Source organism: Cervus elaphus, chromosome 21, assembly GCF_910594005.1.
Source record: "Cervus elaphus chromosome 21, mCerEla1.1, whole genome shotgun sequence".
Lineage (NCBI taxonomy): Eukaryota > Metazoa > Chordata > Mammalia > Artiodactyla > Cervidae > Cervus > Cervus elaphus.
Genome location: NC_057835.1, coordinates 24,861,985 through 24,874,090, shown reverse-complemented (window position 1 = coordinate 24,874,090; position 12,106 = coordinate 24,861,985). Strand labels below are relative to the sequence as shown.

General features: G+C 43.6%; 1 protein-coding gene across 3 annotated transcripts in view; it reads left to right on the top strand.

Moving 5' to 3' along the window:
- The first annotated feature begins 4,368 nt into the window (after positions 1-4,368).
- PCMTD1 (protein-L-isoaspartate (D-aspartate) O-methyltransferase domain containing 1) overlaps positions 4,369-12,106 on the top strand; it is a 47,592-nt gene continuing 39,854 nt past the window's right edge. The window contains exon 1 of one of the 3 annotated variants that reach the window (XM_043880502.1): positions 4,369-4,604. The gene's annotated coding sequence lies outside the window, so the exon portion shown is untranslated. The remainder of the gene's footprint in view (positions 4,605-12,106) is intronic. The other 2 variants (XM_043880501.1, XM_043880503.1) reach the window with 2 other exon arrangements.

The window sequence follows — 12,106 nt, the reverse complement described above, 5'->3', positions numbered from 1 at the left end:
AAAAACATATGAGCATAAATACAGCAATATCTTAAGTGATTTTAGAAATGAAATTTGCTCCTTAACTTGGCTTTCAATTGTCCTTTTTTTCTTATTCTTATTTTCACTGAATCTATCAATTTACTTATTAATAAAATGGATACATCACTTTAAAAACCATCTGGCCAATTTAATATTACATAGTATACAATTAGAGAGGTAGGCATATGCAACAAGATAAGTAATCCGAAGACTTCTCAGTTTGGGTGGTCAAGGGGCTAGCTGCATAGCTTTCTTTGAGCATAAAGACTTCCAAACCAACGGAAAAGAGAAAAAGTGTTGATGTAGGAATCAGTAGTCCATTATCAGATAAGTTATTTTCAAGTAAATTCCTGAAAATGTGAGCAAGGAGGCCTAAAACAATCATTTAAATGTCTTTGGTATTTTTATGTATTGTCAGATAGAATGAAAGGCATCTACATATAAAAGCAATGTAGCACAAACACATGTTGTGGCTTAATATAAGAGATTAAATTTCTAATTAAAATTCATTTCTATTTGGATAGTCTGCACCAACAGGTTTCATTCTTAATATTAAATAGAGCAGAAATGTTGGAAGTGACTTTGGGAAGGTATTTTCTTTTTAATTGCACATACAATTCCTTTATTACTTGGATTTCAATGGTTACTGAATTTGAGAAGCTAAAAGCAACTTTTCTGCTTTTTAAGTATTTTGCTATAAATACTTCCGGTGTAGGCAGGGGGGTGGACAGAGCAAGGTATGTGTTTTTACATTTGTTGTTTGGTCTCAAAAGAATTAAATTCCTTACTGTTCCAGGTTTTTTTTTTTTTTTTTTTTAACACGATCATAAAGTAACTTTACATAAACTTTGTCAGTTTTTTTTTTTTTTAAAAACAAAACAGTAAGAAGTTTCAGAAAATACAGACTAGCTTTGAAATGCTGGGAAACTAATGGAGTCTGAAGATCAGCTTGGCATTCTGCGTGGGTAGTTCAGAGGGAAAAATGAAAAATAAAAAACAGTCACTAAAGGTTGGGGCCCCCAGAAGCAGCAGTGGTGCACAATTCCGGGTGACTTTCCTGTCTGGAAAGGATTGTGGGAGAAGTCTTTCCTTTCACACCCTCAGTCACGAATAGCATCTTTGAATGTGAACAAGAGCAACAAAACATCAGATCATGGCTCAAATGACTGAGAAAGCCTCATGAAGGAAGAAACCCTTGGGAAGGTCCATGAACAGTAGGTACAATTTCCTTAGCCATGTGATTTACAAACATTGGGAATACCAGGAATGGAGAGTTTTCACCAAAGCAAGTCTATTTCCACCCAGTTTCATATCTACAAATTATATGTAACTTAGGGGGGAAAAAGTACTGAAAAAGTGTATTTTCAAGCTTTCAGCATTGACCAGAATCGCCCAGATGACTTCTTAGCTTGGGGTGGGGCCCCTTGAATTTGCACTTCTGGGAAGTGCCCTTAAGATTTGATGTCTCTGGGCCCAGACCACAGTTTGAGAACCACTAATTTAAACAAAGTCTATTTCACTTTTTTATTAGAGGATAGCCACCTAGATTGTCATAGAGAAATCCCTAATTTTGACTATGATGTTTCTTAGGATGTGGAGTTAAGTAGTCTTTAGTGACTATGGTGGGACATAACACCAAGGAGATGCCTTGTAGTAAGTGCCGATGGCTGTAAAGACTGTCACCAAGTTCAAAGTTCCCCTTTCACCTCTGTCAGCTCTGAAGATGTGTTATAGTTCCTCAATTTGTAAATTATATAGATATCATTTCTCAGGAATGTAGGGTTAGATGCTTTCTTCACATTTAAATTTAGTTCTGCTCTAGAAAATATTGCCATCTTCCCAACGAACTAAATCAGTATGGAAATGCCACTGTGTTGCCCTTGTTTTTCAGAGTAAAATAAGTACAGTTAAACTAATTCTCTTTTATTAGAGAGGAAGTATTTATTTTTATTGTTTTTTTTTGTGGGGGGTGGGGAGAAGGCAATGGACTTGTAACTGTACTGAAAATAGTACAAGGAAATAAAATTGCAGAACAAAACAGTTCCATATTTAGTAGGATTTACTTCTGGATTTCCCCCAGATATTGCAGGTCAAATCAAAGATAGAAGGAAATTCTTCCAGGCCTCAGACCAGACTTGGCACTCATTATAAATCATAACCAAGGCCCGTTATGCAACAGAGGTGTTTGCAAATGACTAGGTGATTTAAGGTTAATCTGGGCAACCCACAAAGACCTCCAATTCCCAGGCTGAAGAAAACAGGCAACAACTCTTGTCATGACTTTGGGAAATGTGAACTTCTAGAATGGTTACAGTAGTTTGTATTCTGAATTTGATTTCGTTTAATAAGCATTTGTTGAATGCTTTGCCAAGTACAAATTGGCACTTGCCATCTATCCACTTCTACAAAGATTAAATCATGAGCCCTTGCAGCTGCTGACCTTCAACATCCCCTGAAAGGAGTTCAGGGTGGAGATCAAGAATGAGGAAACTTGTGCTCTGGGAAGAACCCATAGAACTGGTCTTCAGACAGATATTTTCAGAAGATTTTATAAGCCCAATTCCTGTATCTCCCCATAGCTAGAAAAGTACTAAAAGCATCAGTGATGACATCTGCTCCTTGCGATTAGCAGCAAGTCTGCCAAAATGCCTATGTACCCCACCTTCACTAAAATTACATGCAACACGGACCTCCACCCCTACCACTTTGGAGTAGTTCTTCAGAGCTAAATGAAATGCTGTCTCCTGGGCTATAGCTCTCATTTCCTCGAATAAAACTTAACTCACAATGCTCATGTGGTGCTCCCCCCAGTCAACGGCCTCATGTGTGCAATTAGAAATTTTTTGATATCACAAGGCTCCTGCCTACCCAGGGTTCTGTATTCGCAGTGTATTCACTCTGGTTATTTTGTGCTTAAAGTTAAAACTGAAGCAACCTGGTGTGAAGAATTAATTTATGAAGGCAAGGGAGCAAGTGTTACTTTCTTGTTTCCAGGGCCAGACCTGCTGCAACTACAAGCCAAGAACTCTAGGAATAAACTGTCTTGTGGGAATCTAGATTAGTAAAGTCCAAATAAATTTCTAAATAATTTCAGATGATGGGATAGTTTAAAATTCTATTAGCCATTCAACAAACGCAGAGCACCAGTCTTGCAGGAGACCCTGCACTGGGCGCTGAAGAGCAGCAGAGAACGAAGTGGGCCTGGGCCCAGACTTTGGGGATCACACAGCAGTAGGAACGCACACTCACCAGAGGGAAATCACGAAAAGTGCTAACTGGAGGCATACTCAGACATGGTCTGAAGATGGAGAACCCTGGGAAGACCTTGCGCTCTCCCCCCGATCTGCTGTCTGCTGTCGAACACCTCACCCACAAGAACAGCACTGGGTCCTGTGTTAATCCTCACTTACTAGCAGTCTTGTTACAAACGACCTGTGGTCAGCTTTCAAGCAGTTGCGAAATAAGAGAAAAAAAAAAAAAAGAGGTCAATTACTCTGAGAAATTCCTATAGTAGACTGCAGAAAGTAAACACAGAAAGAAATAGAAAAATCAGAGAAAATGCTCTGGCAGGTGTTTCATGATTTCAGCAGTTTTCCTAACCTGACCATTTTTAGTTATCTAGCCCATGGGAGGAGATTTTCGGGTGCTGAAATTCCTGCTTGGTATGGCAGAAAGGGAACCCTGCGAGACTGCTACGTGGGCCCGTCACAGCTGGGACCTGAAGCCGGGCGCCGCAGATGGAGCGATCCTGCAAGAGACCCAGGAGGGTGGCCGCTGGGCCTGCATTCATGCTCCGTCCGCTGCAAATATAGCAAACGGGACAGCAACTGCTCTGCTCGCTTGCGCTCTCGCTCCTCGTTCTCGCAGGTTCTCCGCCAACAGTATCTGACTTAAACGCTTCCGTACACGGTCAGGGCGGCATCCCGGGAGCCCCAACTAGCTGCTCACCCGGAGACCTACAGCAGGGAAGGCGCACAGCGGAGGAGGCCCGCGGACACTGTCCGCACGTTCGCAAGGCCCGCAGCTGGGACAGAGCCCTTCCGCCGGGCAGCCCTCGGTCCCGCCTCCGCTCCCGGCACCGCCCGCCCTGACTGACGTACAGGCACCCACACAGCGGCGGGCACCGCGGAGCAGCTTCAGCTAGCGCTCGGGTCTCGGCTCTGGGACCCGCCAAGGAGGGCTAGGGACCAGTGGCAACACAGAAGCCGCTCTGGCGGGCTCCCTCTCTCTGACGCCGCGTCCCGGGACCCTCGAGACCTCGCGTGGTTTTGGCCTGGGGGCGGGGCGACCCGAGGGGCGGAGCCGGATGGAGCGTCCCCGGGCCTTGTTGACATCGGCGTACTCGCGCCCGCCGCCGTCCGCGCATGCCCGGTCGCCGCCGGCTCCGAGGCCGCGGCTCTCGGGCTTCCCCCACCTGCGTCCCGGCCCCGCCCCTCCCCCCGGCGGCGGTGGCGGCGGCGGCGGCGGCTGCTCCTGCGGCGGACGTGTTGTTTTGGCGGCGGCGCTGGCTGCTGAGGAGCCAACCGAGACCCAGCGCCTCACCAGCACCGGCTGCGGCGGGCCCACCGACCGCGTCGCCACAGGTAAGGCCTCCGTCGAGGGCTGAGGGCGGGGGCGGGGCCCAAGGGTCGAGTCCGAGGGGCCGGAAGGGGAGATGGAGGCTGCAGGGGTGAGTCCCGGAGGGTGGTCGCGGGCCCGGAGGCTGAGGGGCGTGAGGGAGGTTGGGGGTTGGGTGGGTCAGGGCTGGGGAGTCGAGAAGGGGGATCGGGGGTCTGGGTAGGGGTTCTGGGCCAGGCCGCTGAGGTCGAGGGGGCCTGAGGGCCGGGGGTCCAAGGAATCGGAAGGGTCGTGAGGGCCGGGGTTGGGGGCCGGGGGTCGGGTCCGAGCCACTGAGGTGGTCGAGGGAGCCGGCGGGTGGAGGGAGACTGGAGGCCGGGGGTCTGAGGAGTCGGAAGGGTCGTGGGGGCCGGGGCTCGGGGCCGGGCTGCCGAGGGGCGTCAAGGGGGCCGAGAGTCTAAGCAATCGGGAGGGTCGCGGGAGCTGGGGTCGGAGGCCGGGGGTCGGGGCCCGGCGGCTGAAGAGGTCGGGGGGACCAGGGGGGTGGAGGGAGACTGGGGCCCCGGGGTCTAAGGAGTCGGAAGGGTCGCGGGGGCCAGGCGTCGTGGCCGGGCTGCCGAAGGGCGTCGAGGGGGCCCGGGGTCTATGGAGTGGGGAGGGTCGCGGGGGCCGGGGTCGCGCCCGCCGCTGGGCACTTCCCCGCCCCCCTGACTTTGTTATTGTCTTGGAGGAGGCGGACCTGCCCGCTGGGGCCGGAGGGGAGGGGTGTTGGGGCTGAAGCGGCGCCGCCTGTTCCCACTTTCGGTTTTGGGGTTGGGCGATTACTCCTGTGAAGTGCGGGCTGGTCCCTAGGGGGTTTCCAGCGCCGGCGTCGAAATGGCCCTGGAATGGAGCAGCAAGGCGGGGAGGATTGTACGAGTCCACGGCTATCCCCCACCCCAATACTGTGCTTTCATCTGTCGTCTTTAACATTTAGAGAGCCTAACTGTGTTTTTTATGTTACTTATTAGAATCATTTGGGTATGGAGGAGGTATAGTTTGTGCCAATAGTTTTTTTTCCTCCTAGTTTTTAATTTACCTTTATTACTGAAGTATTACATGCTCTTTGAAGAAAAAAATTTAGCAGCCTAACCGTACAGGTACAGAAGTTTCCTCCCTCCCCTCACCCCCCTCACTCCCACCCATTTCTCCTCCCTCCCTTAATACCCAGGGTGTAACCAGTCTTAAAGTGTGGTGTTTAGCTTTTAAGGATTCTTCTTTGCATATTAAACTTACTGTAAATCGACTGTACTTCAAGCAAACAAAAACAAAAACCAAAATGGGATCATACATAGCACATAGTTTTTATTGGTCAACAATATCACAATTATTTCTCCTTTTTTTTTTTACATACCTCATTCTTTCAATAAATTACAGAGCTGTATATGTAAATTTAATTGCTGAACATTATTATTTCTATAATCTTAGCTTTTACTTAGCTTTTACTAAAGTCTACAAAGTGATACTTTGAAACATAATAAAACTTCTAGAGTGTCTGAGGCCAGTTGAGGATACTTACATATTAGAAAATTGAGTAATATGTTTACATAGAACTTAATGGCAGCTTGCAGGAGGCTTGGATGACTTCACAAAGCAGGTTACTGAAATAGTTTATTTTTTGGTTTTTTTAAGTGTACTTTTCAGAGTAAACTTAAATTCCATAGGGCCAGTTGAAAGCAAATTCTGTCCCTCAAAGGAGAACTGGACTGTGTATAAAAGGAGGAGATAGGATAGAAGGCCGGCGGCCCACAGGTTCGTGTTTCAGGCCCGTTTAAGAGGTAAGCTCTTAAGTGGAAGGGTGACCCTAGCTGCTTACCATTCAGTAAGATAGAAAGCTAGGAAGTTGCTGTTAAGTTTTATAGTTGTGTGTGCAGACGCTGGAGGCTTTGGTGATTTAATCACTGCCCTGTGCTTATTGGAAATGTGTAGCATGTTCATCTTGCCTTCCAGGGAGGACAACTTTGGGAATCACAAGGAACCACTTGATTCTCAGCATATGTAGCTTGCGATCTTAGGCCCAGCTGTGTAGCATTTTATTATTTGGGGAACTATGTTCAGAAGGAATCAGAAACATCCGTGGCATTTTTAATTATTGTGGCTGATAATAGAAGCACTCTTTCCTGTATTTCTCACAACCTAGGTGGCATGCTGTTCAGTCTATGGATTTTTAAAGAGAGGCTCTCAAAGCCAACTGCTCAAAACCCTGTTACCTTTTTACTGGTAGTGGCTAAATTAGACTTGGGCATGCTTCTTGCTCCACACATGCTGCCAAGAGCCTGTGGTTTGCTCTGCCGTGCTGCCCCCCATTAGTGAAAATTACCTTACAAAATCACTGATGTCTGAGTTTCCTCCTCCTTTTTGGCTTGGAAATGTTCCTTAAGAGTAGAGACATGAATATAATTGTGTGCATTGAAAAATAATCTAAAGGATAATTAGTGTGAATCTCTAGTGATATCTTTTTAGATGGGGTTTCTGATGGTGTGTTATTAAAATATTGAATACCTTGGAGTGATGCCATTAACCGGGAAGATGGGAATTGTGTTACTTTAGTCTTTGGTTACTCCACTAGATACCATGCTCATTTGGGCATCATAGTAAATTGTAGCTCTTACAGATACTTTTATTCTGTTCCTTAAAGACTAGTCTCATTTCGTTTAGCATTTTTTATGAACCCAGTTACACTCTTTGTAAACTAATATGATGGAAAGAATACAAAGAGGGCCCTAAAAAGATTGATTTCCATATTTATTTTGGTCTTCTAAAACTGCATCGTGACCAGCAATTTAATAGCATCTATGTCATAATGTTATGGTTATTAATCTGTTTTGGTTTTCCAGCACATGTGAAAACTGTGGTTTAAAGAAATATGGCAAATACTGAAGTTAAAGTGTGATCAGTTGTAATATATATGTATTTGAGAAGAAACCCATGTATAGGAAAATATTTGAGCTTTTATTCCTGGCAGTTGTTAAAGGATGTAATTATATGCACATTTAAGTGGCTAATCTGCCATCGCTTGTCTCTTGGACGACTCATGCTGGATGTAAATGGGTTTATAGTTGTGGGATATAAACAACAATGCAGCACCAGCAAGATGTCTTTAGGATACGCTGGTACTCCCAGCCATTGTAGGATGGGGAGTCCAATACTGTGTGTGCATATTCTCAGAAATTAGTAAGAGAGTTCTTATGACTGGTGGGTAGGAATAAAAAGTTTGCCAGTTTAGCCTAAAAAATTGTTTCTGTGAGGGGAATGCATTCATGAGTAGCCAGAAATCAATAAACTTTTACATCCTATGAATGGTAGCAGTAGCATCAGCATCACCAGAGTTTAAAATCTAGATGGGATTTAAAAGCTAAGTATTAAAACAACTCTGGACTTGCTGAAAGGACCTGTTCCCTGACAACTTTGTTTCTAAGGAGAAGCTAGTTCAGATGCAAGATCTTGAAGCCGGAATTAGAGGGGAGAAAATCTGAGAGTTGGCCCTCAGCGTAGACAGAGGGGAGTCAGCTATGTGGATGGAGATCAAGGGAAATAAGAATGTGAAAGTTACAGTTCTCTGAGCTTAGAGATACTGAAAAAAAATATGTCTGGGGGTTGAGATGAAATAATTAACACTATGTGGTAACCTGCAGGCTCTTGTAAACCCGTAATGACCACATTAGCATGAGTCAGTTGAGTGTGTAATCTCAAGTGCAGTGAGCATCTGAGAATTGTGGGCCGTGAAGTACCCTGAGGCCCTTGTCTTCCCTCTTCTCCTGGCCAGCATCTCGGATTCCTGAGCCCTGTGACCTTTGTTTTCTCACCTCCCTGAGGTACAGGTCACCTGAGAGGGCCTCCTCATCTCCCTTTGGGAGCTGTTTTTTCCCTTTTGGCCACCACAGGCCCCTTGTTCCCGCTGTTCTTTCCTTCTTTGTGAGGCCCGAGTTCTGCATAGCTTCATTTTCTTTCCAAAGCTTCAGACTTGCCTTTAACTTGGTTTTCTTGAAAAACTTTTAAGTGGCTGTCATTTTGTTTCTTGAATCAAATACATTCAGAACTGAAGTGTTTTGTTTGCAAATTTAATTCTTTTTTTCTCCATTTACTTGTTTATATTAATCATCACATTTTCTTAGTCATCTGGACTCAAAGGACATCTTTGATTCCTCGCTTTCCTTTTTTTAGAAATGATTTGTCATTTTATTGCATATTGTTCCTGGTTCTCCTGTCTTGCATATTTGCAGCGGTGAAACAGTTCTAATCCCTTTGCTTCAGCTGTCCTTAACAGGGGACAACCATAATCTCTTAAGTTTGTGCCATCCATCATGCATACTGCTGTCAAATTAACTGTGCAGCCCTGATCATTTTTTTCCCTGCATGGGAACAAAGCAGAGCTCCAAATTTACTGTTTCTTCTGACAGTCACTGTGCTGGCATGCTTTGTCTCGTTTGGTCCTCATGATAGCTTTTTGTCTTAGGTACTATTGTGCCACTTTACAGGGAAAGAATTTGAGACTTCATGAACCTGAAGAAGTTGCTAATAGGTGGAAGATCTGGAGTTTGAATCCGAAGCCTGTCTTCCAGTTCTGTGTTCTTGCAGAGTTCTGCACCTCCACGGAGTGGCTCTTGATCAGCTCTGGGATACGGTCCCTGTTCTTCACCTTTGCCTTTCAAAAGTGCCTTACCTGACCCCAGCACTCCTTCGCACATTTGTTTCTTGTTTTATTCAGGCTTTTGGTTTCTTACACATTTTCGTTCAGGATTTATTCCCTTTCCCATGTCTGCTTTTCAAGGAGGTCCCTGTGCAGAAAGGCTAGCTGATGGGCTATATTTCCCTCGGGCTCCTCTTCCCTGTCTGCTAGCGAGGTCTTTTCTCATTCATATAGTTGTTAAGCTCTTGATGAGAACCTTCTACTCTGAATTTTGAGTACTCTAACAGTTGTAATTGGATTATAAAATGTTAGAAAGCAATGTGTTGTAGACACTTAGGAGATGTGTGTGGATGAAAATGATCTCTGGTCACCTGCCCCATTAATGGTAATTTAAGTAGTTTTTTATTTTAGTTGGTGGATGACACAGTAGTTTAATGGAATTTTTAATTTTGTGTATGTAACAAAACCGGATTTCCTTGTTGTAGGCTATCAAATGAGTTAAATTTTCAGACTCATTTCTAGGTAATTATGATAAGTAATTTATTTGTAAAACTACTTATAAGTTTTTTTTTTACATGCACATGTCTAACCTTGATTTTCTCATGGTTAATGGTTACCATGCAGAGGTTAAAATTTTATATTTCTCTATATTGCCTTTTGGAGAAGGAAATGGCAACCCACTGGTATTCTTGCCTGGAGAAGTCCATGGACAGAGGAGCCTGGTGGGCTACAGTCCATGGAGTCACAAATAGTCGTACACGACTAAGCGACTAAACAACAACATACTGCCTTTGCATCTTGTATTACAGTTTAAGTATTACATTACTGTAAGTACTATATTAATGTAAGTATTTTATTAAGTAATATGTTTTTGCTTTGTTATATAAAAATATAATCCTTTCTGGTAGAAGCTGAGAATGTAGGCTATCTCGGTGATGGCACTGGAGTTTAATAAAAGTGTTTATATAAGTTTGTAAAAAAAAGTATTTAATAAAAGTGTTATCGATTCTCAGACTAATCAGTTTGTCAGTCTTCCAGCTCTCAACTTTATAAAGGATTAAAATAATCATAAATACTTCTCTGAAGATAAAAGTTTTAAGCAAGTTTATAATAGTTAATTGATTTTAAAAACATATAGTCACATGGGTCAAGGTATAAGTGTTATAAAAAGTTTATAGACTGAAAGTTACTCCTCCTCCACCTCCCATTTTCCCCACTGAGAGGTAGTCACTTATCTTTGGAATGATACAGAAGAAGCAGTTCGTTTGTTTACAAGTATATTTGAATAAATATTTTTCTTTCAAGTTATGGTGAGGTATAATATATTGCAAATAGTTTCACTTGCATTTTTCACTCAGTGTTTCTCTGATATTCCATAACAGTAGATAAAGAATTTCTTCATTCTTTAAAATTTTTTTGCAGCCTCAAGGGATCAGCTGTATATCACTACATATATAGATTATATAGTCATTTATTTAACCATATTCCCTACTGATGGACATTTAGATTGTTTCCCATTCTTTACTGTTACACACATCCATTGAGGCAACTGTTTGAAGGAAGAGAAATAAAAACTGGAAGATCTTTCTAGAGAAAAATAAAATTTGAAAGCTAAAATGGCTGTTTCTTGGTAGAGAATCAGATGGATACCTTTTGAGGCTGCTGATGGGTGAGTGAATGGAGAGAAGGAGGGGACCATGTGAGGATGCTGGGAGCTATTGACAGCCTAATAGGAAGAGGGGGGATGGCAGTGATGAATGGCAGCAGCTCCTGGGACTAATTGTCTGCTCTGGGCGAGGCCAACTCTGCCTGTGTTTACAAGTTCTGTGCTCAGAAATGATTCTTGATATCTGGAAAGTCATCTCTGGGACTGTGGCTTATAGTAGTATATCTAACTTAGGAAACCTTTTCAGGGAATGGAATAAGATATCTGGGTGTTGTCTGGAAGGAAGTGTCATGGCCAACAACACAATATATTTTATGAGGTCATTAACTTTTTTACTGTAATATTGTGTGTTCAGAGATAAGATTTAAAGTACTGAAATAAATGAAGTTAAACAAATTCCTCCTTCAGCAAACCTCTTGCCATCCACATCTGTTCCTCATGGGTTGCTTGGGTAATAATGATGGCTTTTTAACAGTGTGGTGTGAGTCCTTTCAGAGTTTATGTATAAACAAAAGTAACATTCATGCATCTTAGACGTGTCAGTCAGAATCCTACTGAATAGCAAGTAATGGTAAGACTAATGAAGGTCAGAATTGTATGGATTAACAAGTGAGCGATGGTGGGTACCAGCTAAACAGTGAGTGCCCCTTGATTCCTTCAGACCAGGGGTGCTCTGAGTGCAGAGTGGCGGTGTACAGTGCGTGTCAGCTGCTGACGTGGTGCAGCTGTCCTACCAGGTTACTCCTAACTGGGCCAGGAAGTGCTGTGCGTCATCCGTGGTGGTGTAGTAAGCATGGCTTACTGAACAGGGTTATTGAACATGATAATAAAAGGTCATTTATTTTTGTTCATCCATGGACCCCTGCCACATATAATAGCTGTAAGAATTCACTGTAGAAAGACTAGAAGATAAGGATAAAAAGCAAATAGATCATTGGGAATGCAGTCATTGGGATGGTGTCTCCTTTAGTTAATTCTCAGAGATTTCTGTATTAATGAGAACACCAGCTAGAAAAGCCCAGCTTTATAAATCCTGCTGTCAAATAAGACATATATTTATTTGGTGATAGAAGTTTGGAAATTGTGATCACTTGAATCTTCTCTGACCTGCATGCTCTGCCAGGTAACCAGGACTGTGGTAGGGTCTCGGCTCAGCCGTCAGGTTGTTTGTACACATATGTGGTCAAGTGCCG